At 45.5% G+C, this 27,020-nt stretch overlaps 1 protein-coding gene across 2 annotated transcripts in view; it reads right to left on the bottom strand.

Annotated features, from left to right (window-relative positions):
* Lzts1 (leucine zipper tumor suppressor 1) overlaps positions 1-26,757 on the bottom strand; it is a 51,400-nt gene extending 24,643 nt beyond the window's left edge. The window contains exons 1-2 of one of the 2 annotated variants that reach the window (XM_029481011.2): positions 26,516-26,757; positions 22,281-22,402 (exon numbers count right to left, since the gene is read on the bottom strand). The gene's annotated coding sequence lies outside the window, so the exon portion shown is untranslated. The remainder of the gene's footprint in view (positions 1-22,280; positions 22,403-26,515) is intronic. The other variant, XM_021170936.3, reaches the window with a different exon arrangement.
* Positions 26,758-27,020: the final 263 nt, after the last annotated feature.

Below are 27,020 nucleotides of genomic sequence, written 5' to 3'. Positions count from 1 at the left end.
ACCATCCGTAACAAAATCTGATGCTCTCTTCTGGAGTATCTGAAGACAGCTACAGTGTACTTACATATAATAAATAAATAAATATTTAAAAAAAAAAAGAGTTAGGATCTCGCTATGTAACTGACTTGGTTGTAAAGAACACATGGCCTCAGAGGGCATTTTTACTGATGCTGTAAAAGCTGCCAGCAGCCTCAACCCTGAGGCCACCGCGGCTGCACTCCCAGAAGCTGTACTTCCTGAGGCCAAATAGTCATGAAAACCAAGCCTTGGAGAGTGGGCGCGAGTGATTAAAGAACAATTCATGCCCACCGGTGGCCTGATCCCACGCTGGGACCATGGACCGTGCCTGAGGTCCTAGATAACTATGAAAACCAGGCCATAGAGTGCGCGTGTGAGTGGTAAAGAAGCACATGAAGTAATGTGTGGAACGCTCGAGTTGTAATTGGCTGAATTTAGCTTAAAAACTCAGGTCTGGCATGGCAAAATCGCTCATCCCCTGAGGGCCCAATGGAGACAGCATCGTGCTGAGAAATAACATCGTGCCGAGAAATAATCTGCGTGGACCCCACGTGGATGCTCACGTGGACACCCATTGCCAGGGCTCAGCTCCAGTTGATCCAAAGCAAGGAACATCGAGTCCTGTTTACCTGCGCTGCCAGAAGCCAGGCTACGCCTGCCAGACCAGAAAGCTAGTTAGTGAGAAGTGTGTGTGAACGAGTGCCGGCCCCTTTTGCTGTTTATTTGCTTTTTGCTGTTTATGAATAAATAAAAAAAGTGTTAGAACCTTTTCCACCGGGTTTCGAGGAATTTGCTTTCCGGCCCGTTTTACAACAGTTTGTGACACTGGTCCGGAAGTCACTGTGTAGGCCAGCCTGGTCTTACACTCAATGGTCTGACTCTGCCTTCTGAGTGCTGAGATTAAAGTCGTATGTTACACAAGGACCTAATTTTTAAAAAATTGTAAAGAAGCTTTAAAAAGAAATAACCAACACTTTGTTTTATTTTTGTTGTTTGTTTGTTTTAATGGGGTCTTGCTCTTTTTGGCCCTGACTGACAGAGAACTCACTATATATAACAAACAGCCTAATCTCAATCTCATAGATATTCACCTGCCTTTGCCTCCAAGTGCTGTCTCTGCACCTGGTACTACCAATGTCTTTTTAAAACCAAGAACATGAAACATGAATCAACTAGACACACAGACAGACAGACACACACAGACACAGATACACACACACACACACACACACACACACACACTGCAGTCTAGAGATCAAAGCTAAGGTAGGGTCTTTTGTACAAAGCAACAAAGTTAAAACTGATAAATTCACAGTGGAAAAGCAAAACAAACAAAGAAATAGTGTAATCTGAGGCTAGATTTGTCTTGTTTGACTCATTAAAAGGAGCAACTTTTATATAAAGATGTCTCTGATGCTGGATGTCAGAACTAAGTACAAGAATATGTTCATTTTAATGGAACAAACCATAAAAAATATAAGAACTGGACATTTCCCTGTGAACTGAAAGTCACCCCAACGTGCAACCTGTCCTCAAAGCACCCTCTTCTTTTGCTACCACCACAGAACCTGAGCTTGAAACAGAGTTTGTCAGCATTCTGGCATCATCCCAGGGTGCTGTCCATGCCTTCTGCCAACGCTGGCTCGACGCAATCTGGAAAGTCTGGTACTGGAGAGGAGCTGGTAGAAGACAATGAAAGCAGAAAGGCTAGCCAACTGTAAGGACTGGCGACTGCCACACTCACCACTATACCACTGAGTACTGTGCCTGGCACACAGTTGGAGCTTCAAAGATGCTCACTGAGGGAATGGACGAAACCTTCCATTAGGCTGCAGCTAGAAGTTACTACGATTGTAAAGCACGGACCGGATCCCTCTCAGCTGGAAACCCCGGCAACTTCTCTGAAATCGCTGCCTTAATTTCCCTTTCGGAAATCAACACTCGTGAAGCGATGCTTTGGATCTGAAATCCATGCTACCTCATGATGAGGAGTTTACACACTCGATTCCCTAACTAATGATGTTGCTTTTGAAAGATATAAAAACTTTGGGATGTGAGGCCAGGTTGATGATGTTAGCCACTACAAGTGGAACTTTGGGGATCCTGATGTTTAATTAATTGACAAGATCTAGAATTACCTAGGAGACAAATGTCTGTGGAGGGTACTACCAGAGAATGTTTAACTAAGAAGCGAAGATTTATCATGAATGTAGGTGGTATGATTCTCTGGGCTGGAATCCAGGTCTACAATAAAAAGGTGAAAGCTAGCTGAGTACCAGCATTCATTGCTTTCTGCTTCTAATGGAGGACATAAGCTCCCAGCTACCTCAAGCCTCTACCATCATGTCAGATTGTATCCTGGAACTGTGAGTCAAAATAAACCGTTGTTTCCTTTCTAAAGGAGTGCTTGTATTGATTCTGTTAGGTATTGTGTTATCTGGCAAGAAGAGTCACTAATCCATGGGTTGTACAAGCTTCCAGTTCTGGTCTGATACTCTACGCACCATCAGTATAAAGGGCTGACCCCTTAAGCTGCTGGCCCTGTATAGAACAGCTCTCACTGTCCTGCACTCCCGGTCATGATGGACTATTTCCTCTGAAGCCAGGAGCCAAAATAACTTCCTTTAAAATTGGTCTATTAGGCATTGTGTCACAGAGTATCATCTTAGCATCTGATTCTTTCCAGGTCTGTTCAGTTCTTTATCTACCACCAATTCTTCCCCATTCCCTCCTGATAACATTCAGCACATACCATCTTCATGGTCTTGTTAAACCTGACGGCTCACCTAGAATCTCTTCCACAACTTGGCCCCAGGATCAATACCTCTATCCCACTGAAAGGCTAGTCCCCTCCCTTCCCCTTACCATTCCCAACCAGGAAACCTTCCTATATTTACCTTTCTGCTTTGTCTGATATTTATCATTAAAACAGTTATTTCTTTTTTTTTTTAAAGATTTATTTATTTATTATATGTAAGTACACTGTAGTTGTCTTCAGACACTCCAGAAGAGGGAGTCAGATCTCGTTACAGATGGTTGTGAGCCACCATGTGGTTGCTGGGATTTGAAGTCCGGACCTTTGGAAGAGCAGTCGGGTGCTCTTACCCACTGAGTCATCTCACCAGCCCCCAAAACAATTATTTCTAAAATGACTTTTTTTTTTAATCCACATGTCACTGCTTTTGGGATCCTTTCAGATTAACCCTAATTTACTCATCTTCATATACCCAGCTAAACTGTCTATGCAGAGGTAGTGGTGGTGGTAGGGATATAGAGGGAGGGAAGGTAGGAGAGGTGTTAGAAAGGGTCAAGGAGGTTGGTTGAGATAATGTTAGTGAGTTGCTGTTAAGAAAATAAGAAAAAGTCAAACACTTAGCTATCGACCTCAGAAACTGAATGTTCTTCTCCCAACTCAGATATTACTAAGAAGTATCACTAAGGCAGGAGATGATAGAGCCCTTACAACATTCTTCTGGGATTAAAAGACTAAGGTTTGGCAGGGTAGCGGTGGTGCATGCCTTTAATCCTAGCACTTGGGAGGCAGAGGCAGGCGGATTTCTGAGTTTGAGGCCAGCCTAGTCTATAGAGTGAGTTCCAGGACAGCCAGGGCTGCACAGAGAAATCCTGTTTAAAAAAAACCAAACAACCCCCCCCCCAAAAAAAAGACTAAGGTTCTCTTAGGTACTGTCCCCCTCAACTAACCCCAAGATTCAGCAGAGAAGACGTGGTCATACCTTTTCTTTCATTGGAAGAACTAGCTCTGATCTCAAGACAGACCCATAATAAGGGTATGTGCGTCTTCCTGCTTCCATCTGCCCGGTCATCTTGCTAATTGGGGGTGGGGAAGGGGCTTTAGTTTTCCTGCCAGCCTGGTTCTGTCAGGCAGAAAAGTCCTCTCTGATTCTCTGCATGTGGTTAGTGTCCCTGCTGGTCCCTTCCTTAGGAGTTCACTTGTAATTCAGGCCTCATGAAAGATCCCCTTACAACTGCTCATTCACTGTAGTTCATTGTCTCTGCCCATTCATCCACATTCAGGGGGATAATTCCTCCAGCAGCCACATGCACAGGGGCGTGCGCACATGTGTTGAGACCCCATGTCCCATTAGCACTGAGGGCACTTGAAATAGAAGGCAATTTGCCTGAATGCAGAACTGCTCCCTGCTCTAACAGACGGGGAGTCTGTTGTACTTACATTATTTCAAGAAATACCAAGAGAATGAGTGGCTGCTGAGAGCTGAGAAGGAGGGGAAGGTCAATCCTGGCAGCCACCTTCTTTAAAATACTGTTAGGGTCTTGGCTCCAGATACTGCAGCTGGCTGCCATCCTTCCTCTACCAGGCCATTCTGAGACACGCTCCCTCTTTAACTTGCCATGAATGGTTCTCTCACACTTCCTAGGCTCATTTTCTACTTTCTTTCCACACTGAATCCTGCTTCCCTCGACTAGCAGCTCTGCTCTTTGAAATGATTTGTTTGTTTTATTATGGGGGATGGTGCTGGAACTCAAAGTCTCATGAATACCAGGCAAATGTTATGCCTCCAAGCTAGGCCCCAGCTCTTTGCAACACTTTCCAAGACTGGTGATGGATATTGATTATTAAGATGACAGGAAGCAGAGTAAAACTGAGAGCATCAAATAGGAAATAAGAGAAAAACCGCCAAAGAAGGACCATGTTAGTCATCATCTACTACTTGACCACTGAAGGATGCCTATTGGCAATGTCTAGGTCCCCAGAACCAGCCTTGATTCTCCCTGGCATTAGGGCTTGGCCATCTCTGCAGTATGTTTAAATCAGGGTCTATTACAATCCAGCCCTTCACTGAGGGAGCCTTCCCTGGTTGCCACTTGGACCCACAGGCCCAGAAGCCAATGGGATTCTTAGCAATATCCTGCCAGCATTTCATGGACTCAAGAGATTTGAAATGCTGGGTAGGAAGAAAACAGACTCCAGTCTCTGTAAATGTTTAGAGCACCTGATGGGAAAGGGTTTGCAGGTCAGTAGCTGTCTCGGGGCCTGCCTGGCTCTTGCTCCAGTAGACACAGGTTGATATTTGCTTGCCTGTTGAAAAACACCATAATGTCTTCTCTCCCAGGACAGATCCCATCGAGAGGGCAGTTGGTCCTTAACAGGGGTGTTTTGTAACAGAAAAGGCAGAGAGACTCTGGGATCATACAGAAGCAGGTAGAACCCAGCTCTGCAATGACAGAAGGCCTTGGAAGAAGCCTCTGAATTCTTTTGAATCAGAGCTTTTTCTTTTGCACTTGTATGTTTCTCAGTTGTGGCATGCTGACAAATTAGACTACATACTGTCCTACTCCATATTAATAACGTTTGGTCAACACTGGCCCACACATCCAATAAGTCTTATTGTATTATAGTGGGGCTGGGGAAGTGTTATTAGCTAGTAATACTGTAATGATGCAGTATGACATGTCACTGGTGTGGTTTTGGTGACACTGGTATATGAAAGTATATACACAGAATTAAGTTCGGTCCCTAATACCTGTTTTACCTTAACTTGACAAGTGTATTATTACCTAGGAGTCAGGAGGTTGGAGGACAGACCTTGAATGTGTACAGTACCCTTCAACGGGCTGGGGTCTCAGATTGACTGAAAAGGAGAAAGCTAGCTGAGAACTGGCATCGATCCCTCCCTGCTTCCTGACTGCTGATGCCTGTGATCACCTTTCCCACTCCTTTCCTTTCAGCCAGAATAAAGCCTTCCTTTCTTAAGTTGCTTTTATCAGGATCTTCACCACAGGAAGGTCAAAATAACTAATATACTGGCTTGTGCATCATAAAACACTTTTAACACTACTCTAGCATATGTGCTTTCTACTTAGGGGAAAAAAAGGTTCACTGTAAGCAATATACAACAGTCACATGCATGTCTGAATGTTGCATGAATACATGTAGAATATTGACCTTTATTTACTGTTAGGTTTAGAGATTCACCCTAGCTGATGGAGACAGATGAACAAACCCCAGGGAAAGTAAGTAACCATGTGGCAGGACTTACAGAGAATAAATGAAATATTGAGTTACTAGCTAGTCAGGTAGCAAGCCCAAGCTGATTGCCTAGGCATTTATAAATGAAATAATTAGGTCTCAGAGTCGTGACTTCAGGGTACAAGAGGCTGGTAGAAAAGCTTGCAGTTGTACTCATGCTTGTATGGCAAGCCCTTTACCAATGTGTATCTCCCTAATACACAACATCTCTTTCTTATTTTTTTTTAATTTTTAAAATTTATTTATTTTATGTTAAGTACACTGTAGCTGTCTTCAGACACACCAGAAGAAGGCATCAGATCTCATTACAGATGGTTGTGAGCCACCATGTGTTTGCTGGAATTAGAACTCAGGACCTTCAGAAGAGCAGTCAGTTCTCTTAACCACAGAGCCATCTCTCCAGACCCTCTTTCTTAATTTTTAAGAAGTATTATTATTATCTGCATGTGATGCATGGGTGTGCTTGTACACAAGCCACAGATATGAGCAACTTTGCTACCTGACTACCTCGTAACGTAATACTTTTTTTTTCTCCTTCAACTTTTCCATGGGTTGCAGGGATAGAACTCAAGTTATCAGTCTTCATGGCAAGTGCTTTTACCCAGCAAGCCATCTCACTAGCCCTCAACTGTCTTTCTTGATGGTGGAACAGCAAAGATAATGGACTAGACATCAGGTGACCAGGTTTGTTTGGCAACACTGGTCACTAGGCTTTGACTGAGTCCTTTCTCTGTAGAGATCCCTTTGTCATTTTCTGTCAGTGCTCCCTAAAGTTCACTGGGCAGATCTATATAGAACTCAGTGCCCCAGCCCACTCTGTGGAGAAGGAAGGCTATGGACGAGCTCTCACTCACCACCAAAGTCAGTCTCCCACTGAAGGTGCAAGGCCATGCCAGAGCTCTCGAAAGGGAGTGGGCAGATAAAAGGGGCTGAGCTGACTGGACAAGCACAGACCAAGGCCAAGGCCAGCCATCTCAGGAAGGCAGAGTTCAGGGGCTCTTCTAGAGATTCATCAAATCTGAGGCCTGTGGCAACAGATGGAGGAGTCATCAGAGAAGTTGGAGGGGAAATATTTTCTTGGTTTGGTTTTAATCACAAGATTAGCTGAGAAAAGGTTAAAAATATATACACTCTTTTCTTTTCAACCAAGAAGAGAACCAAGTACTCTAACAGTGCGGTGTGCAGACGTGTGTGTGTGTGTGTGTGTGTGTGTGTGTGTGTGTGTGTGTGTGTGATCCACTGACTGATCTGAAGAGTGGATCCTGGGCACATAGCCACATTTGAAGGTCTCCTCTGTGTGTATCACATCTGTCTCTCATCCTCTACTTCACAACCTGTCTAAGCTTCTGCTCAATGTACAGTGACAGCCTAGAGGATATCCTGCTTGCTCCCCTGCCTCCAACTTGCTGTACAAAGGTCATCCCAAGGGTGGATTTCAACATTCCATCACTATCACCTGATAACCTCTATGGCTCATCACATCAAAACCCAAGCTACTATCTGATAGTCTCAGGAAACCTTTCCATGAAACCATAAATCAATACGCTGTGATTGGCTTTTGTTTTGAAATAAGTCTCAATAGTCTAGCCTCATTTCTCCTTCCTCCATCTCCTGACTCATCAGTCAGGGTTATAGGTATGAGCTAGGATAGGCTTTAAAGTGATGTGTGGGGCAGGGCAGTGGTGGCGCACACTTTAGTCCCAGCACTTGGGAGGCAGAGGCAGGCAGATTTCTGAGTTCGAGGCCAGCCTGGTCTACAGAGTGAGTCCCAGGACAGCTAGGACTACACAGAGAAACCCTGTCTTGAAAACAACAACAACAACAACAACAACAAAAAGTGATGTGTGAGAATTATTGTATCATTTATTTCCCTGTGTCAGACCTTGTTAGCCAAGCCTCTCAATGTCCTGAGGCCCCTCTCCCCTGCCTTTTTTTTAATCTTTGAAAATGCTCTACTGTTCTTACCTGGTGTCTCCATAAGCACACAGTGAGGATCTATGACATAATGGATGTCAAAGGGCTTTCCACAGTGTGAAGGGCAGGAGCAGTCACCAGGTCATTTGTATATTTAAACCTCCTTCAGTCTATCCAAGATGGTCTGCACATTGTTCCACTTCATTCAGATTCTCTTAATTTACTGGCCGGGTAAATCCTGTTCCACAATCTCATTCACCTCACAACCCCACCCTTCCAGTCACTAAGAAATCTATACCAATAAAAACTAAAGCTGGAGGGTGTAGGATACCAGACATCAAGACTTAAGTAATCAAGACTGTGTCGAGCAGTGCATGATGGGTGGCACACTCCTGTGATGCCAACAATTTAGTAGAGGCTGGGGGATTAAAAGCTTAAAGCTGTCTCTCCAGCTACAGAATGAACATAAGGTCAGCCTGGGAGAGAGACTTTCTCATAAACAAACAAACAAACAAACAAACAAAAACAAACAATAATCCAAAAAACCTGCGACAAAAAAAGAAAATGTGATATCTACAGACAGACTGAGCAGCAGGGAAGAACAGTATCAGAAATAGAACTCCACATGGGACACCTGTTCTATGACAGAGGTGACACTGCAGAGCAGGGGAAAATAACTGCTGCTGAGTCAGCTGTATCCATTTAGAAATATGTGGGTTTTTTTTAAGATTTATTTATTTATTCCATTTATGTGAGTACACTGTAGCTATTTTCAGAGACACCAGAAGAGGACATCAGATCCCACTACAGATGGTTGTAAGCCACCATGTGGTCGCTAGGAATTGAACTCAGGACCTTTGGAAGAACAGTCAGTGCTCTTAACCACTGAGCCATCTCTCCAGCCCCTAGAAATATGCCCTCTCTATCTGTCATCTATCTACATGGTTCGTATTGTTATTGGTTTGGTTGTTTGTGAGACAGAGTCTCATGTAGCAGAGGCTGGCCTCAAGCTTGCTCTGCAGTTAAGATGACCCTGAACCCCTGATTATTTCCTGTCTCTCCATTCCTAGTGTTGGGATTTCAGGTGATTATGAAATGCATCAAAAACAAAACAAAGAAAAACTCAAGGTCTCATTTAGGCCCAGTTAATCTCAAAGTTACTTGGTAGCCCAGTGTGACCTTGAATTTCTGACCCTCTTGCTTCCACTCCCCAGGCTCCATTCCAACAATCTGGTAGTGGTGCAGGATATCAAAGCCAAGCCTTTGTGCATGCTAGTTAAACACATTACCAACTATATCCTCTGTCCAAGAAATTAATGTCTCCTATTTAACATTATACAACATGCACATACATATATAATACATATATATAAAATATATGTGTATGCATTCTATATTATACTATGTTATATAATACATATTATACCATATTATATGTAGTATATATTATATATACATTATATATATAATCCCAGGTAGATTACAGACACAAATACAGAATGTAAAACACTAAAACTTCTAGAAAAGACAGAGGTTATTATCTTGATTTTTGCAAAAACTTTTCAGACAGGGGGTAAAATGTACAAACTGTTAAGGAGAAATTTTGGTAAGTAAGAATTTTTGTCAAGGAGCTCCATTGAAAGTACAAAGACAAAGCCCTGAGAGGACAAGGACATTTACAATACACATGACTGGTAAAGGACTTTTCAGAACCCACACACAAAAGAACTCATAAATTCCCACTTAACACAAAGGCTGAGTTTAACATGAGAACAATTTATATAAGTGATATGTAAAACAGGATATACAGATGGTTAGGAAAAATGTTCGTTATGATCAATTATCTGGAAAATACAAGCTAAGGTTATAAAAGATGACCTCTAGATAACCACTGGAATGGTAAAATGAACAACGACGGGGATGAGAGGTTGTGAAACTCATCCACTGTTGACAATATTTCGCATGTGCTGGGCCACCCTTTGACATGCAGCCAGAATGTTCACTCAAGCTGAACATATGACCCAGTGGTTCCATTCCTGCAAACCCTGGGAGAGATGGTCACATGATCACTAAGAGTCATGACAGCATTGGCCTCAGGGTCCTCAAGTGGAAAAGTCTGGAAACTTCAAATGCTGCTACTAGCAGATGGGTACCATCCATCGAGCAGAGAGTAAGGAAAACAGCCGAGTGGCTCCCATATACAGCAGCATGAGCAACTACAAAGAAATGCATGGTGTGATTCTGCTGCTGTGAGAGAGAGCAAAGTCACCATTCCCCAGGTCTGGAGAGATGACTCAGCAGTTAATAGCACTAGCTGCTTTTCCAGAGGTCCTAAGTTCAATTCCCAGCATCCACAAGGCACCTTATAACCATCAGTAACTATAGTCCTATGGGATCTGACACTCTCTTCTAGTGTATATATACTTTAAATTTATTCATTCATTCACTCATTGTAGACCGGTTTCTGGGGTAATTTTAAAGCTATGGTCTCCTTTGTTTTCATTTGAGAGAGGATCTCATGTAGACCAGGTTGGCCTCAAACTCACTGGTAGCTGAGAAAGACATTAAACTTCCTGCTCCTCCTGTCTCTTCCTTCTGAGTGCCAGGATAACAGGACAATGCCACCATACTTAGCTAAAAGCCACCATGTCTTGATAAGTGTTCAAGGCAATATCAATATTTGTCACTCATGACTTGCACATCTGTCTCTTAAGTTCCTACACATTATCTCTTGTGTTTCTATTTACACAACTCAGATATTCACTGGGCTTGGAGCTACAAAAGGCAGAGACTTGAACTACATTTTGGCAGTCAATACAGGGCTGGAATCCATAGTTCTGAGCATGCTCAGTTATGAGTGGCGATTAGAGACAAAGTTCCATCACTCATTCACTTACTCGTTCCCTCCCTCACATTTGCTCTTTCCACTCTGGCTCTAACAGACCTCCTAAGCTTACCCTGGATATTTGTACCTCTCTGTACAGCTAGGGATATAGCCCCAGGCAAATGTTCTTCCTCTGAGCCCCAACTCTTGACTTTTATTACCTACTTAGACCAATCCATACCATCTTTGGGACATTTACCCAGAAGAGCAGGTAGAGGTTGATAAATGTCTATTATGATAGCTCCTTTCTCCTGCTTAGGCTATCATCCCACCCCTCAGGCATAGGCACCCTGTGCTCACATAAGCAAGGTGTGTGTTTGGCACAAATCCATGTGGTATCAGCTTAGACCACAACTCCCATCTCTCTCTCTGGCCTCAGGGCTCGACTGTCTCCATACCTAGCTAGCTAACTTCTTCCCCCCCCCCCCCGCCCCCCAAAAGGGAGGGAAGTATCTGTCTGGACTGGCAGCTCAGCAGAATAGGTACAGGACTGTTTTCCTGTCTCCTTCCCCACATAACAGTAATCCTTCCATCACTGCCTACCAAAGAACCAAGATGTAGATATTAATAAGAGTCCCTGCTGAAAACGCTGCCTGCAAACCTCCCCTTCTCCAGCTCAGGAATCCAGTGGCTGATCTCCTACCCCCGACCCCAGGCTATCAGGAGGTCATGCCCCACGTGAAGTATTAGTAGACTTCAAGCAAGGGAACAGGATTTCCTGTTAGCTGCCTTGGGCTTCTTACTCATTTGGTACTAGACAAAGCATGAAGTATGCAAAGGGAAAACTTCACCCTATTTCAAAGAGACAGTCACCTCCTCCCAACCATCTGATAGCAGTAGAAAACTCATTACTCTGGGATTTATGCCTAATGTCAATGCCGTGCCTCAAATGTAGGCTGTGGTTGACAGAACTCAAGGACAGTCCAACAAACAATGGTATCAGGCTTGGGCTGTTCATCTGTACCCTGATCCTTACCCTTTCCTAGTATGTTTCCCTGTCCCTGCAGAACCTACCCTGGCTCTACCCCAGACCTAGCCCTCCTTTACCTTCCTCATCTTTGTCAGTTGTAACCCTTGTAATACTTTCACTCTTAGCCTTGGACCCCTGCCATCAATTCTCTGGGTATCTGTTTCCTATCTATAACCTGAAGCAAAGTGTTCCTCCTCACTAGGCAGAAGGCTTTGGAAGTATTGAGGGATAACTCTTGTGCAAAGGGAACAGGGTATAATTCAAGTTTTGATTTATGGCTTTTTTTTTTAACATATGGGATGCGGTGACTCAAGCCATTAGTGAAATTTCTGAGGCTCAAATTCTTAATATATTTTTCTCCAGATTTATAGGTTCACAAGGCCCTGGGCTCTTTTCCTATCTTTTTGGGATCAAATGAATTTGAGAACATTTTTATTTGGATGCTTTAGGGGTTAGATTAAAATAAAGATTAGTATTGGAAGGATATTAATATAACAGATTAGGAAGTACTGTTTGGAAGAAGTTAGGAGAGGGCCCAGAAACCACTGATCAAGCAAATAGACTATAAACTCTGAAGACAGGCTGCCTGTCCAGTTCACTACAGCATCTCCAGGGCCACTTTCCAACTAAAGGAATTTCCGGAAGCTCCTTCAAGACTAGGGAGGGAGTAGCCCTAGTCCTTCCCACCATGATAGAGAGAATGGATCCAGAGGGTTTCAGTTGAAACCATCTCCTATTTCCCCCTGCTTGCTTCGCCTTGATTCTTAAGCAGGTAACAGCAACCCAAATCCAGATGTGAATAAGATCAGACTCATCCAACTTTTGACAGAGATACTTCTGTTGACTCACATCTAACATTCTCTTGACTATAGCATGCATAGTGCTGGCCTCCTTTTGTCCCTTGCCTTTAAGCTACACCCTAGTTTTCCTCCACCCTTTAGGAAGCCTAGATAGTGTACTTGCAAGATGTCCTTTTCTCCTAGGTCTTGGGGTGGTAGAGAGAGAATAGAGGGGACCCACGAAATCTTCTCACCTTTATGGCATGGGCCATGAATAGTGAGGAGGAGTTGGTTTGCAGGGGTTGGGTACAGGGAGGAAGTCAAACACAGTTTTGTTTGAGAGATTGAGGCTAAAACATCATGCATGCTAATTGAGTACCCTATCACTGGGCTACATTCCCAGCCATGGGGTGGTGATAGTAGTGTGGTATGTGAAGTGATATGATGAGATGTATGAGTGTGTGTGTGTGTGTGTGTGTGTGTGTGTGTGATGTGTAAACATGTAGAAGCAAGAGGACAAAGTCAGGTTGTCTCCATATTAGGATTAGACAAGTGGGTAAGTACTGACCTTTTATGTCTATACCACATATCTGAACTCTCTAGGTTACATCACAAACTCATGCTTGTATCACAATACTTTATGAAGAGACATACTTGTATCACGTTCTCTTTGAGTTTTTAATTTTGAGATAGGGTCTCCCTAGGCTGGCTTAGGCTGGCCTTGAACTTCGTCCGCAGGTTAGGCATGCCTTGGTTTCCCACAAAGCAGGAATGACAGGCCTACACCACTAAGCTTGACTTGGGATGCTGGATCACACACTGGTACACGTTGTAAGAGAAACCTGCAGTCGGGTTTCTTGAAATGCCAGACACCTACCAGAGAGTCCGTCCATCCTCTCACTCAAGGTTAAAATGGACTTGCTCGCCAAGTCTCAGATCGAGAAGCCTTCTCAACAATAAGGCCACGCAGGCAGGAGGCTGGTCAAAGGAGGGTTCCCTCAGCCTGTACTAAGAGATTTCCTACTCCAGCTGCCTGGGAAGCACAGGCCTGGGCAAGGTCAGGAGACCAGCACTGCAATTAAATCAGCCCCGCTCATCCTGGAGCTTGCAGTGGCTGGTGAAAAGCAGGGAAGGCAGAGGAGGACGATGGGCTTGCTGCCACCTCGTCATGTTTCCTGTACTGGGGAGCCACCTTCATGGGGCCTTTCTCGGTAGAGACACCTTAATCAGAGACCTCAAGGCGGCACCATGATTTTGACTTCTGGCAGGCATCCCAAAAATACAGTAAGGTGCAATTCGGGGCTGCCTTGTGCTTCATTAACAAGTTCCCTATCTTCCCTCAGCTTGGGGATCTCTGGAGGAAGGTCAAGTGGGAGTTTATTAGCCTTCTCTGGGACTGTGCAAAGGGAAGTCTTTGAACTCCACCCACAGATGGGTGGTTCCCACCACTGAATAATTTATAATTTAAGCAGGAGGGATGAGACTGCCTGGAGGGAAATGCCTGGGCTTCATAGGGTTTCGGAGCCACTTTAGAGACATCTTCCTCACACCTCGTTCTAAAATCCAAAGTTCTACAAATTAGGCTGTGCAACCAGCTTCAGCATCCTTCTTCTTTATTTCCTAGTAGCTACAAAAGTTTGGTCTGTGTAGAGATACCACCCTATCCCAGGTATATATTAACATATTAGGGAGGGACTGCTGTACTTTAATAATGCAGGTTCTAACATCAGATCCTCGGATTAGACACTTTAATGGCCGTATATCTCCAAGGCAGTCTCCAAAACACCCAGCTACACCTTTCACAGGGAAAAGTTTCCTCCACTGTGTGTGGAGCTGGGCAGGAGCGATTGGACAAGGAGAAGGAAATCAATACAGAGCCCTCCTGGAAGGTGCATTAAACTCCAGCCCACACATTTCCTGTGGGAGCACTTGGATGTTCCCTTGGTAGGAAAATGTGTCCTTAATAGAAGCAGCTTCTCCTAGCCCACTCAGTCTGCCTCTGTCCCGCCCCACCTTGCCTAATGCTGTTTTAGACAGAGATAAGCTTCTCATCTTCCCAGGCATAATTCAACCATGTCTTGGAGCCTCTTGGGGAGAATCAGCCAGACCCGGGCCATGTCACTTCTGAAGATTCCCCCATAATGTGGATGCACTGAGAAGTTCTTATTTATCTTCCTTTTGGTCCTTAGGTGCCAACACAATCCTGGAATTTGCCTGCTGGAAAAGCCATTGGCTTTCAGACAGGGAACAGGAGAAGAAAGAAAAGTAGAGTAAACCCCTTTCCAGACAATGGTCAGTTGGGGTAAAGAGCTTCCTAGCCTGTGTCTGTTCACATCCTGATTGAGATGGAGTCTTTAGTGGGAAGCCCAAGTTGGCTTGCATGGTCCCCGGCCCTATCCTCCTACCCTGTGCATTCTGCACTAGCCATTCTGAGCAAGAGATCCATTTTCAGTTCTGACTTCAAGACGATCATGCCAGCTCATTACCCAGCATCCTTACACAGTTAGTTAAACGGACAAGTGAGATGGAGATCGGGTGGACAGAATTGAAAATGACCCCTTGCCAGTTTTCAGGTGTTACGTGTTCCAGTCACCAGAACCACACAGATCACCAGAGAAAACTGATAACAATGTTAATGCTCAGCCTGACCCTAAATCTGTCCGTCCCTGGCCCCCATGAAGCCCTCAGGACCCTCTCTCACACACAGGGACTTCAGCTTAAGGCATTTTGCTTTCACTGAAACTAATGTGGGGGGGGGGGAGGCAGACAAATTGGGCTACCATCATGTTTCACATGATTTTGCTTCTACTGGCTCATGTGAGTCCAATAGCAATTTATTTTGCAAATACAACACTGAAGTTCAGAGAGGCCAAGTGACCTTGCCCCTAACCCCCAGCACACAGCCAATAGTAGCACAGCTAGGTTCTAAAGCCCTGTGTCCTAGCTTCATTCCTCTTGCTGTGATAACACACACGGGCAGAAAATCAATTTCTCGTGAAGAGTTATTTAGTTTACAATTCCAGGTTACAGTCTAGTGAAGGCAAGTCAAGGCCAGACCCCAGACCTGCTGTTCATGTTAACGGGCAAGCACAGAGAGAAAACAAAGCTATCCACGCTTACTGCTCTGATCTCTTCCCCTGCTCATCTCTGACTCAAGACCCAAAGCCAGGGAATGGTACCATAAACTTTTACTTTTTATTAAGCAATTTTAAAGTAAAATATAATTAAATCATTTCCTCCCTCTCCTTTGCTTCTCTAATCCCTCCCATATCCTTCCCCACTCCTTCTCAATTTGATGGCTTCTTTTTATTATCCATAATTATCCATATGTATATATATGAGTGTGTGTATATATATATACATTCTAGTCTGAGTCTGCCCACATCTGCACATCTGTTACTATTCTAATCAAGATAATTCCTCATGGACCCATGGCTCTGGCCACATATATGGTAGAGGATGGCCTTGTTGACCATCAGAGGGAGGAGACGCCCTTGGGCCTGAGGGGGTTCTATGCCCCAGTGTAGGGGGATGCCAGGGCAGAAAGATGGGAGTGGGTGGGTGAATAGGGAAGCACCTTCACAGAGGCAGGGAGAGGGAGGATGGGATAGGGGGTTTCCAAAGAGGAGACCTGGAAAGGGAAAAACATTTGAACTATAAATAAAGAAAATATCCAATTAAAAAAAAAGTGAACATGTAAAGAAAAGAAGCAAAAAAAGAAAGAAAGAAAGAAAGAAAGAAAGAAAGAAAGAAAAGACAAGACAAGACAAGACAAGACAAGACAGACCAGCCTGATATAGATCATCCTTCACTGAGACTCTCTTTCTAAGTGATTATAGATTGTGTCAAGTGTGACAATTAAAATTAAATATCACAAATGTTTCATCAATTGTTTTCCTGAATCCAAACCCTATTTTTTTTTAAATCTCTACCACCCTCTCTAGCTGATCAATAGGGTTAGTGCATATTTCTTTAGGGCCCATCTAGTCTCCTACCAGGTAGCAGGTTGCTGCCTGGTTAAAGGAAACTCCCCCCTGGAGACAGACAGCATGGCATGGCATGGCATGGCATGGTTGGAGGTGGCTTCTGAGGAGTGCAAGGCTGCCCTGGCACTTTGTTCTGCTGAGCCTGATAGAGGTCCATCCCCATGCTAAACCATATCAAGGCAAGTCCAAATGGGAATCTCTCCCTGTGCTTTGTCTGGGTAGAGAATGCCCATGGACTGGCAACAAGAAAGCTATACACATTGGAGACAGTACCTAGGTATTTTGTGTCATTGTAAATTATGCTATCTGATAGCCATTATAATGGGTTCCCTGTCACATTAGCTGGGAATTGCCCACATCCTTGGAAGGACAAGAGATGGCAGGGAAATATGAGAAAAGATATCTAACGTACACACCACACCCCCCGTCCTCCCCCCCAACACACACACACACAAGCAGGCAAAAAAGAACGGAGGCCATAGGAAGGAGCTATCACTGAGGTTCTAGGAATCTCTTTACTTGGGAGAAATTTTCAAAAAACTTGGAGAAATGATGCATGCATATTTATTTCCCTAGGAAAACCCTTGGGGAGTCAGGATCCATGGACTCTTTTGGCTCTTCACACTTGGTCCACAAAGTGTAAGTGAGTCTAGAGTGGGAATACTAGTTATGAGGGAGTCTGAGCAAATCCTCCCCCTTTCTGGGCTTCTCTGTCTTCATCTACATTGTTTTGTTTCAGATTCTGTGTACAGTCATGTGTAAAGGTGCATATGCTGGTACATGTACATGGTTCATATGTAGAGGTCAGAGGACAACTTTGGATGCCAGGCACAGACAGTTTCTATGTTATACTTTATGCGTGTATGGGCGTGCATGTGTCTTCCACCCGTAAGTGCACTCCAGATTCAAACCCAGGGCACCATTTTACATGTGAAGCCATTTCTCTGACCTCACTCCAACTTTTTTTTTTTTTTTTTTTTTGAGAGAGAGAGAGAGGATACTTTGTTGGTCTGGAATTTTGCGACATAGGCCATGTTAGCTGCCTTACGAGCTCCCATAGATCTGTTTGTCTTAGCCCTCCCTCTTACAGCACTGGGGCTTTGGGGATCCAAAGACAGGCCAAGTCAGGCAAGTGTTTTACTGACCGAGCATCTCTCTAGCTTGTTTTTTCATGGGGTCCTTTTTGATTTTATGCAGGTCCAGGCAGAAAGGTGTCAGGCATGTATCGTTAGATAAGTAAATACAGGGCCCAGCACCTTGGCCTTGGCCTCACAGTAGGAGTTCACTCCTTGAAGCCTCAGCTACACAAACAGTCCAGGCCACAGGGGCTCTGGGAACACCTGCCATCAAGTAGGAGAGAAGCGTAGGGGAGAAAAGCATTCAAATGAGCAGTCTCATAGTCTTTGGATCCGTTCTATACTCCACGGCCTAGTCAAGGTCTACTCGCTGCCTCTCTGTCTCCCACATAGCATGTATACTTAACAGTTGAGCACAGGCCCTTCTCTATCTGATCCCAACAGATCATGCAAGGTTGGCTGCCACATTGCCTCTTGTCAGCTATACTACCGCCCACTATTCATCCATGTGACAGTGACATCCTTCTCTGTCAGATCTTCTCAAGCTCTGTGCCCTCCAGGAAAACACTTTACAAAGATTCTTTTTACCCAGGATGGGCTGTGTGCTTGTCAGTGCCCAAGGATGTAGATCAGTTGGTAGGCTGCTTGCCCAATAGGCACGGAGTACTGGGTTTGATCCCCAGCACTGTACAAAATTGGCCACGAGTCTATAATATCAACCCTTGGAAGGTAGAGAAAAAGGATCAAAAGTTTAACGTCATTCTCAGCTGCATCGGAAATCTGAGGGCAACCTAAGCTAAAGACTGTCTCAAAACATATACAGAAAAGTACTTGTCTCGGGCTGGAGAGATGGCACAGCAGTTAAGAGCTCTTCCGGAGGCCCTGAGTTCAAATCCAAGCAGCCACATGGTGGTTCATAACCATCTATACAGCTACAGTGTACTCATATACATAAAAATAAATACATCTAAAAGAAAAGAGTACTTGCCTCATCCACAGCACCAGGCCAGGGACTCCTTGTGGCAGATATACATCTACTGTTCCTGGGACCTAGAATCTATTGATTACCCTAGGATTGTAAGAATGGAATTAAATGGAAAGGAATTGGGCTCTTAGAGCTGAGTAGATTAAAAATAACTTGGGGAACAATTTTTGTGGGATGATGAGGGGCAAGGAGTGGGTGTTACAGAAAGGATGCTATTTAGGAATTCTACCCTTGAAGTCCGGCAGGCTTTTTAGTTCTCTGAAAATCTGCCACCTTAGACTTGAACCCTTGATTGTATATCCTGTGTAAAAGTAACTCCAGGAGGTTTCTAAGTCAACAGAGGTCAGGGGGTACCGCTGGAGAGCTCAGGGAGGCTGCACACACAGCTCTCCTAATCTGATACACGACAAACTGAAGACTGAAGAAAAGCCTTGGGCGCTGCCCACACCTGCCCACCAGCCACTGGCAGTTGAGATTTACTCAAGAGGCAGCTGCAAGTCTGGCTAGGGGAGGAGCCCAAGGCAGCTGGAAGCTCTTTCCTGGCCCTCCTTCAGTCACTAGTTTCCTTTACAGTGCAGATGGAGGTGGGAGGGGCTTCTCAAGTCTTCTCCGGTTTTCCCCCACCTGCCTGTGGTGAGGCTTGTCTGCCTGAGCCACAGAAGCCTTAAGGCTCAGAGAATTTTGATCAATAAAGAGGAGGTGTTGTCTGTCTCAAGTTGTGAGCCCAGTACAAATCTCCCTACCTCCCCTCCGCCACTTGCACTGCTGAGATAACCTTGTCCCTTCATTATGGGCTCCTGGAACTAACCTCTAAATGCTGCAATAATAAGATACTTGTTCTGTATTTCAATTGCTCCTCTGAAGCACTTCTCTTCAGGACCCTGCTGCTCAAGGATAGAGTGGACCCTGCTTAAGATGGAATCACCTCTTAGGAGCTGATGAAAGGTCAAGCGTAGCCCTGGGGCTCGAGGTCTCTTTTCCCCTTGACAACTTTTAGCGCTCTGGCTCCCTAGCTGTGTTGGGGCACTTGTTTCAGGATTTCTCTATTATCTTGCTCAAGCAGAGGGCTGGAAAGAAGTATCCTGAGTCCAGGAGCACACTAGTTCTCAAGCCCTCTTGGGTTAGAGAGCTAGGGTCGTGTTCCTCTTCCTGGGTGACCAAACCCACACCATCAGCATCGTATAGGAACTCCTGTTCAGGTTGCTCTTTCCTCCCTACCACAGCCCCAGATGCTAGTCCTGAGAACCCACTCCGCTCTCCAGCTCCTGCAAGTCCCAGTCCAATATTGGGTATAATACCCGTTCTGAAGGAAGTTCCCTGCCTTGGGGGGTGGGGTGCGGTGGGGTATCAGAGTTTCTGTTTCTCTGCACTGAGTGATCTGTGTGTAATTCTCTCCCCCAAGCTTCCTTACTAAAAAACGGTACCCAAGCTCTTCAGGATTCCTCAACATTGCTTTCCTCCTCCTGACTGTGTGCCTTGGATAGCACAGGAAAACCTAAAGGGTGATCATAAGCCTGGCTACCATCTCAGCAGGCTGAATTCAGCCTGTACCAGGACACTGGACACATGCTACTCATTCTTTTAAAGGGCTTATCATCTCAGCTGGGAGGAAAGACAGAGCAGAAAGGCTAAATCCTAACACAAGAGAACAAATGCACACAAGGGGTAACAAGTTCATATTACGGAATTGAGGGACTTTCCCTGTGTCTCTTGACCTCCCCATCTTCCAGTTCAGCAGAGATGTCCCCTCAGATGTGTTGTCTCCCTGACATACGGCACAGCCCCACCAACGTCATTGGGCTCTCCAGGGAAAGGTACTGACAAACCCTAAGCTTTGTCTCCCTGCCCCCTTTCTCTCCCTCTTACCTCCTTTCCTTTCTCCCCTCTGTGCATGTCTATACTCAATTCTCTCTCTTTACAGCAGGAATATAATGTTCGGTTGCTTTACACCCACTCTGAATGCTGCCAGCGAATAATGACTAAGGTGGTGGGTGGAAGTACAGCAAGTTGAGACCAATTTAGCAGACCAGGGTGCCAGGAGGAGGGTGATTTAGCATCAAATGGCTTTGCAACAGCAAAGGGAGGGAAGCTGCCCCCAAAGCCAGCAGGCCACTGAGCCAAGTACACAGCCCTGCCCTGAGTGCCTGGGGCAGGAGCTGCACCAGCCACCTGGATGAGATGCATGCACAGAGTTTCAGAGCCAAGAGCAAAAGGCACCCCCATCCTTCATCTCAGTTCCACTCGAGGGACCCCTTTCTTGTATGTCCCTTAAGCTGAGCGTTTCAACCAGACTGGTTCTGCCCTGGGAGGAACTACAGCTGTGAAGAATTCATAGTTACCCAAAACTGCTTTAGGGATGATAGAAATTGAGGTTCTGTGGTGTTAGGGTGCGGGCTGACTGCCCACACCTCAGGTCATGCCACAGAGAGGGCATTCAGGAAGGCAGGGTGTGGCTCTTTGGGTCTTAGGATTTTGAGAGTCACAGAAGTTCTGTGTCACATGTTGAAATGGTGCATTTGTGCATGGGTATTACAGGAGAGGGGATGAATGAATTGGAGGGGGAAGGAGAGAGAGAGAGAGAGAAAGAGAGAGAGAGAGAGAGAGAGAGAGAGAGAGAGAGAGAACATGATGAGCTCTCTCAGGTGCTCTGAGAGCAGTCTTCTTTTCCACAGTGATACAGTGACAAAGCAAATCCACTGGTGTTCTGCAAAGGACAGCCTTTGCTCCAGGTAGTGGACACAGCCCACATCACATCAGCTTAGGTGCCAATTTAGCCTGTCACTTAGAAAGAAAAATCAGACATGTACTGTACCCACTAGAACAATCCCCTCAGTGCTGTCTCCTTCCATTCTCCCACCAACCCTTTCTTCCTATAGCACTCCATCCGCAACTAGGGGAACCTTCCACATGTGATAAACTCTTGTCTGGCTTCCACACCATGTGTTGACTCCCAGCAAAGAGACTGTGGCCATGCTTTATTCTGGAACTTACCTGCTATAGACATTAACTCAGCTTCCTTGGAGGAAGCTTTGGCTCTAATTTCAGTGTGAACTTTATCAATAAATCACATGAACTTACTAAATTTAAGGAGAAATCTAACACATAGAAATCATTCTTTAAAGCAAACCCCAAATAGACATCTCATCCTTGGCTACTTCCTGGCTTGATTTGAGCTTAACAGATTTATGAGATATATAGCACTGAGTTAAAAGAAGGGGTTAAAAGAAGCACAATAAAATTTTAAAAATGTTTGAGCCCTTTATCATCCTCAAATTACATATTTATTAGAGTAGCTATACTCTTATAATTTAAATTTAACTTATTATTTATTTATTTGGAGCCATGCATGCTTGATGCTAAGGGTACTTTATAAGGGTCAATTCTCTCCTTTCACCATGGGAATGCTGGCCCCAAATTTAAAGATATCTCTTTCTTTGTTTATTAGGCCTTTGTCAATGACATAGGGAGTCTAAATCTATTTAATTAATAAGATCAGGGGCTGAGAGAGTAGCTCTGTGCTAAGGGACATACATTCCTAGCACGTGCAAGGGCCTGAGTTCTACATCAAGCACCATTCCCTTCTGACAAAACGGAGAAGAAAAGAAAAAAAATCAATGAATCCCAATAGCCTCATAACTATATTACAACCAGTACTCACGCCATCAGTTGGCATCAGTGCTCAGTGGAAAACCCTGGGCGAGTTCCTTCACCTTACTCAATATAGGGCAGGTGGATATTATCAATGATGATAACAGGAAGTCCTCTTTGAAAGTGTAGTTTCTATGAGAGAGAGAGAAAGAGAGAGGGGGGAGGGCGGAGGGGGAGAGGGAGGGAGGAAGAGAGAGGGAGGAGGAGAGGGAGAGGGAGGGAAAGAAATTGTTTGGGGAAGTCTGGATCCATCCAAAAGCAAACCTGGGACTGTGTAGGCACAACTCTAATCCTAACACTTGGGAGGCTGGTCCTGGAGGATCAGGACTTCAAGACTTGTGGGGAGGGAACAGACAGTTCAAAGCCAACCTGGGTTATATATGGTCCTGTCCCAAAAAAGCTAAAAAGAAAAAAGAAACTCAAAAAAAGTCTTGATACACATTGCTTCCCAGGCAGTTGTAGTTGGTGGTCGTCAAGACCTCCCAACCTCCTCCTCACTGCTCTGGAGTTATCTAAGGAGGTGGAAGCCAGGATCTAGGGGAACAGAAGCCTACAAAGGTGACTCTGCTAAAGAGTCTGGGAGGTCAGCCCAGCTAGGCCTGAGTTTAGCAAGGTCTCTTGCCCACTCCCCTAAAACTTAAAGAAGTCACTGTGGGAGCCAAACTACAAACTTACTAGAGCTAGTTCCCTCCCACTTTTCATTCTCCAACTGCTATGAGGGGCATGTAGAGCCCCAGAGGGTTCTCTTCAGCTCTCAGCTGCAAGCAGAATGCTGACCTTACTTTTCTACCGACTCTCTTGACACACCTGCTTAGGCTCATCTTCTAGACCAAGCCCTGACCACCTACCTCCTCTCTGGCATCTTCAGTTCACCTCCATCTTGAGACAGCTGTTGTACTAAAGTTAATGTGGGATTGTTAGTTCAGTGGGATTGTCTCTAATTAATTCTTTCTAACTAACATCACCAATTTTAGGCTCAGTGCATTAGTTCGCCTCTTTAACAGTATCACTCATGTCTCTAGCACTTGACATGGGCAAGACCTTCAACAAATGAGAGCTGGGGGCATAGCTCAGTTAGAAGCACTTGCATGGAGCCCTGGGTTTGATCCCTAGTACTGAATTAATTAGGTGTAGTGGCACATGCCAATCATCTAAGTATTAGTAAAAGAAATTCAAAGTCCTTCCTAGCTGCATAACAAGTTTCAGGACAGCCTGAGCTACATGAGTCCCTGTCTCAATTTTTAATGAAATAACAATGAAATTCAGGTTGTCCAGCATGAGAAATGCTCTCCCAAAGGAAAATTGAAATGCTCCTGGGCTCCAGAGAGCATATGTGGTTATCACAATAGGAGACATCGTTACCCACAATGCTAAGAGCATGTGAAGCATAAAGCAGGGCCGCATTACCTCCCCAAACCCAACAGCAGTTCACATTCTCCAAAGAATCCCCAGTGTCCAAAGTGCAGCACCAAGGAGATCCATTCAAAGACGGCAGACTCAAAGTGCTGAGATGTAAATGGCCTGAAGAGTCCCCAGGCAGTTGGAAATTCCCCCCCTTTTTTTTTTTTTTTGCTAAATCCTTTACCATTGTTCTGCAACTGCTTGCCTAAAGCTCTGAAGGCACAAACTCCAGACCCCAGGACTGAATTGGGTCTAGCACCTTCTCCTCCCATATTTGCTCTTGTGAGTTGACAAACACAGAAAGAGTAGGTAGACACTATACTCTGAGCTGAGAACTCACTGTGTGGTTTTCCTCCCCAGAAACTCTGGAGTTCTTGGGGAGGCGATGAGTCACTGTGGTGGCAGCACCAAATGGTAGAAATATCTCAGAAGAAGAAATAGGATCTGGACCTAAGGGCAAGATGGTCGGGGGACTAACCTACAGGGGCAGATGCCTGTGGTTAAAACGATGCTGTGAGATTGGACGGCACTCAGTGGATAGTATTAAACTTTGTTACAATACTATTCATAAATGGATTGGATTGAAGTTGCTAAAAATAGATTATTTGCCATATTTCTTTTTGTTGCTTTTTGTTGGGTTGTTTGTTATTGTTTTCTGCATTTGAGATTGTCTCAGGTAGCACAGGCTGATCCTGAACTTCCTATGTGGTCAAGACTGGCTTTGAATTTCTGATCCTCCTATCTCCACCAGTTGGGCAAGGTTTGGTTATAATACTGTGCCACCATATGTAGGTTTATGTAGTGTTAGGGTCTCAAACACAGAGTCCCTGAATTTCAAGGAAGCACTCGTTCAAGGAAACTAACCCCAGCCTATGATATTCATTCCTGCTTCATTGTGGGTCCCAAAGCCTTGCATTTTGTAGCATCCAATGAAAAGCTGTGGGGTGACTGTTAAACACGCCCAAAGGCATAAGAATACATTTTCAGGAACAGAGATCTACTTCTTCCCCCAGACATGCAGACATCTCACTTCTTAACCCTGCATGGCAACTGAGCACTCTTCACACTCTCAGAAAACTGGCACACCCAGAGCACTCCCCACAGCATACTTCTTCTACCTCAGCTCCTGCAACCATCAGAGGTAGATAGCCACACACAAGGAAATCGCCTTCCGTCTCAAGAGTGCACAGACTGAATGGCTAAAGCAGGTTTGCCTTGCAGAGGGCGCCAAGACATACGCTAGAAATAGGAAAGACAATCGTCTTGAGCAAAAGCAAATGTCTGGTCCTTCCATGAACCTTCCAGGAAGGATGCTCTCATCCTCCCCCCCCCCCCACACACAGACAGTTCTTCTCAACTCTAGCAGATGCTAGAGTTGCTCTATACTCCCATCTCCACAGCTAAGACATGAAGTTTTTGATTTCATTAATGATGGACTTGGCTCTCATTAGTTATGGGATCTCGGGGCACACCCTTCCATTTCGGTGCCTCTGTTTCTTCACTGGCAGACACAGAGTAAATCACATCTCTTGCTAATGTGGTAGTTACGGTGTGAGGATAAAGGAGACAACAAATGAGATAACATCTATGATGCACTGAAAATGGTCAGAAGAAAGAGCTAGGTAACTACAAGGTGTGGGCCATGCCTGATTAGGGTGCATTCTCTGCCCACAGACTCCTGCCCACATTCTGCTCTGTGCCAACCTTGAAGACTCTTACCCTTGTAAACTCTAACTCGGATACTCATGTGCATACACCTTTCCAACACCTCCATTTTCCTTCTGTCTGCCTGCAGAAAATCGTTTCTGAACTTGAAGGAAGCTCAGGTTACAAATCCTCAAACTCCCTTACCAGCAGCCCCCTCGCCAGGACCTGGGTGCTGGGAGAAGTACATGCAGCCAGCTTATCTCTCTGTGATGGGCTGAGACTAGATTGTGTTTCCAGGAAGGAGAGACCCTCTGGTGGAGAAGTCTCGATGACAGCTACCCAGAACCCAGAGCCTACTCCTCAGCAATCCAAGGAGCATGCAGAAAGCCTGAGGGCAGAAGGCATGGTTCTTGGATCCCTGAACATCTCTAGTGCTTGGGAAATTGAGGACTGACAACCGTGGGTGAGCAGAATGCTCACATGTGCCACAGTTTAATCTCTGCCACTTGGAGCAGGGAAGGGAAACATCACCTGGTCCGTGGTGTTTGGGTTTCTATTGCTGAGTGAAGCCAGGGCAGATGAGAAGCAAAAACAGAGGGGATCTGACTCCCTGTGGTGAATGAGAAAAAGGAGTGAATTGAGGTGTGTCAGTGTGTCTGTCCACCTGTGTACTCGTCCAAGCTCATTCCTATTCCTTCCAGATACAATGTTCTCCAAAGTTCCAGCCAGCAAGGTAAAGTTCACTAGCCAGTCGCCAGCAGCTGGATCCTCTGTCTGGGGCCCCAGTCTCTGTGGCCTCACTTCCTCACCTCTCATTTCTTCATCTCTACATTCATGTCACCTAATGCACGTCTCCAAGATGAAATTCAGGTTTGCGAGAACCCCCGGTCTGACAGACAAAGACATAAGGATTGACTGATGCACACCATTTCCTACCGGCTGGGGTCAGATTAGAAATACAAGCAGTGACAGGGGAGAAGACTCCCCCACACCTACCACTGCCACCCCGATAGTTACATGTAGAAACAAAGACACCTAGACAGACGCGGACACAGACAGACAAAGACCGACAGACGAGCGGACTCACTCCCGGAGTGGTATGCTGTAGAAAGCGAAGTCTTCCCTGTGCCTGGGCCGTCCGCAGGGCTGTAGACCCTGCACGAAGGAGGAACAGGACCCTGGGTACCCGTACCTTACCTGTCTGTCCTCCTCCGCCTCGGGAATAGCTGCAAATGGCTGCAGATTTTGATTTTTCGTTGTATTTTGTGCAGTGCCCCTTTCTCTTTTTCTGGAGGGCTACTAGAGCCGGCGGATCCCGCGTCGCTCAAGTCACACTCCCAGGAGCAGCAGAAAGGCAGAGAAACTTTCGGACTGTGAGCTTGTCGGAGCCTCCCAGAGCCCGCCAGCTCGTCCGGGCGCTCTGGCCCTTGCGCTGGGTCCCTGGCCGCCGGCGGGGCGGGGCGGGGCGGGGCGGGGTGGGGCGGGGCACGAGTGGGGCGGGGCCAGAGTCAACGACATTCATTGGCCCGCACTGCCTGCACCCTGTCCTGCTCTCTCCCAGGCCTTTGTTCCAGGCTGACAGCTGGGGTTGCTCCGACCTCCTGGCTCCTCTGTGCCCAAAGCCCGCGCCGGTCAGGCTCGCAGTTTCTTAGCTCTCGTTTCATCACACTCGGGGGTTCCTGTCTGTTCAGCCTTTCTCTCT

Source organism: Mus caroli, unplaced genomic scaffold, assembly GCF_978045245.1.
Source record: "Mus caroli unplaced genomic scaffold, Mus_caroli_1 scaffold_10, whole genome shotgun sequence".
Lineage (NCBI taxonomy): Eukaryota > Metazoa > Chordata > Mammalia > Rodentia > Muridae > Mus > Mus caroli.
The sequence above is the reverse complement of the archived record's forward strand: the minus strand, read 5'-3'. Positions and strand labels throughout refer to the sequence as shown.